Here is a 3,393-nt window from a genome sequence, read left to right on the forward strand (position 1 = left end):
TTACTGACCACAAAAGCCTTAAATATTTATTTTCTCAAAAGGAGCTGAATCTGAGGCAACGTAGATGGATGGAATTTTTAGAAGACTATGATTGCACGATAAAGTACCATCTAGGAAAGGCCAATGTAGTGGCCGATGCTCTAAATCGTCAAGTGCAAGTGGCCGGATTGATGATTAAGGAATTACACTTGTTAGAGGAAATTAGTTATTGGAATCCTAGATCTGAACCAAGAAAAGTAATTTTGGGGAATATTGTAGTGAATTCCACTTTGTTGGAGCGTATCAAGGAATCTCAGGAAAAGGAAGTTGAAGTGCAAAAGTGGTTGAAAAATGTCAAAAAGGGAGAAAAGTCGAATTTTAACTTGGGATCAAATGGTATATTAAGGTTTCGGAATCGGATAGTAGTGCCAAAAGATGAAGGGCTTAAAAAGAAAATTTTAGAAGAGGCACACCGATGTAAGTTTACGGTACACCCTGGAGGGAATAAAATGTACCAAGACTTGAAGACTCTGTATTGGTGGGAGAGCATGAAGAAGGAAATTGCTCAATTTGTCCAGACTTGTTTGACTTGTCAACAAGTAAAAGCCGAACATCAGAAACCATCGGGACTTTTGCAACCTTTGGAGATACCCGAGTGGAAATGGAAAATATCACTATGAATTTTGTATCAGGGTTGCCCAGGACACAAAGAGGCAATGATGCTATTTGGGTAATAGTGGATCGACTGACCAAATCGGCTCGTTTTCTGCCCATTAATATGAAATACCCATTGGAGAAGTTAGCTAAGTTGTACTTGGATGAAATTATCAGGTTACATGGAATACCTGTGAGTATCGTGTCCGATAGAGACCCGAGATTTGTTTCGAGATTTTGGCAAAAGATGCAGGAAGTGTTGGGGACTAAATTGAATTTTAGTACTACTTACCATCCCTAGACCGATGGACAGTCTGAGAGGACAATTCAAACCCTTGAGGACATGTGTTTTGGATTTTGGGGAGAGTTGGAGTAAGTATATAACTTTAGTGGAATTTGCCTATAACAATAGTTTCCACTCTTCTATTCAAATGGCTCCATATGAAGCACTTTATGGTCGAAAGTGCAGGTCTTCGATTTGTTGGGATGAAGTAGGTGAACGAAAGATCTTAGACCCGACTACAGTGCCTTGGATCGAGGAGGCCAATGAAAAGGTGAAGTTGGTACGCCAGAGGATTCAGACCGCACAAAGTCGTCAAAAGAGTTATGCAGATAACCGAAGAAAAGATTTAGAATTTGCGGTTGGTGATCTAGTATTTCTTAAGATTACACCTCTGAAAGCAAGTTTAGTGTCTGGTAAGGGAAAGAAATTACAACCGAGATTTGTAGGACCTTACAAGGTTATCAACACGTGGGAAAGGTAGCGTATAAGTTGGAATTGCCACCGAGTCTGTTTCGGATCCATAATGTTTTCCACGTGTCCATGCTTAAGAAGTATTATCCAGACCCTTTACATATTTTACAACCGGAAAGTATAGAGATTGATGAGACCTTGACCTACGAGGAGAAACTGGTAAAACTTCTGGATAGGAAGGTGAAAGAATTGAGAAATAAACGGATACCACTGGTAAAAGTTCTTTGGAAGAACCACGGACTAGAGGAAGCGACCTGGGAAATTGAAGAAGTAATCCGAGGAAAATATCCAAACCTGTTCGTGAATCAAGGTAAATTTTGAGGACGAAATTCTCTTAAGAGGGAGAGGATGTGAAGACTCGCAAAATTTACTTATTTAAATTTCCTATTTCTACCTTATTTAATTATTTGTTTGGCCATTTACTCAGAATATTTTATTTTCACCTTTTATTACTCAATTACATAGAATAATAGCTCACATGTATTTTTAAAGTGACTCGTTTCAAAATTTAATTTTTGGAAGCTCGTTAAGTGAGAATAGCGAATATGCGTTTGGAAACAATAACCGATTTGAGAGTACTATGAGTTTGAAAAATTGGAGACTTATACACTAGTTTTAAAATAGGTATTTTTATGTTTAAGTACTCAAGTATTAGTTAGTGATACTATCGTTATAAGAATTTCGTGAAAATTCCATTCTACCGCGCAGAAATTGAAAGTACGCGTTTTTACACGCGTGATTTAATTGAGGGACTTTAGACCCTTATTTTTAGACCATTAAGAGTGAATAATAATAGTAGGAATATAAGTGCATTAGGGGTTTAGTGCACAAGTGAAACAATCTCGAGAGGAATCGAGCATGAAACGCGCGTACGCGCGGGAGAGAGAGTTGACTTTTGAACCAATTCAAAGCCACACATTTTAGCTTCTCTTGGAAGCTTCATTTGGAGCCAAAACCTCTCTCTCTCTTGCTCTAAGACAGCCGGCCATCCAAGGAGAAAAACAACCAAAGTTCTTCATTTTCCTTCATCAATCCTTGCTTCAAATCTTCACCAAATCACCTCAAAATTCACATACACTTTGCTAACAACTTGGAGATCTCCTCAAGCTAGGAAAAGGGGCTTGCTCTCACGGTTTTTCTTGAGCTAAAAGGACCAAAATTTCTGCCTTGATCATCTAAGAAAGTAAGTGATGATCAACCTCTCAAATCTTGACTTATCGAAGTTATATTGCACTTATAAGCTCATATATTCATGTGGGTAGCTTTATTTATGTTGGAAATTTGGTGTGTGGGCTCTATGAAATCCCACAATGGCTTGGTGGACTGATTTGATGATATATGATGCTATTTATGTTGGATTAGTGCTTAATCTAGTGGAAATACGTTGGGTTGTGAAGGAAAACTCAAAAGGGGAGAGTTGAGCAAAAGTGACAAATCTGCCCTTGTTATTGCCGTGACCCTTAGTGCATTTTTTGTGGTTCAATTGACTTGTTTATGATGTATACATGTTGTGTGCGTTGTGTGGAAGGTTTCCACAAAAAATTACGTGATTTGGATGATTAAATGTTGAGTTTTTTAAAATTTGTCAAAGCTGGAAATGAGTCCCGTATTACTCTGGCAGTGGTTTTGTTTCGGTCATAACTTTTTACTCCGATGTCGAAATAGAGTGCTGTCAGTGGCATTAGAAACTAGACACTTCCGGTTTTCCAATGGTATAAAATTCATGTCCTGATTCCACTTGAGTGAACCATACCAATCATTTGAACATGACTGCCCTGTTTCGCTGATCCACTGGAGTGCAGGTCATGAGCTGCAACTTGATGCTCGAATATGGGCAAGTTGTGGACAGATTTTTAAAATGATTCATTCTGTGAACTTTTAGCCTTATGAATTTAGTTTCCAACGCCATCAACAATGGTCAATTCTAAGTTGAATTGAGTGAGTTGTGGCCGAAGTTTGAAACTGATTCAGTGGTTGAAAACCCTCTTTTTGACTAGTAAATGCCT

Source organism: Coffea arabica, chromosome 5e (assembly GCF_036785885.1).
Source record: "Coffea arabica cultivar ET-39 chromosome 5e, Coffea Arabica ET-39 HiFi, whole genome shotgun sequence".
Classification (NCBI taxonomy): Eukaryota; Viridiplantae; Streptophyta; class Magnoliopsida; order Gentianales; family Rubiaceae; genus Coffea; species Coffea arabica.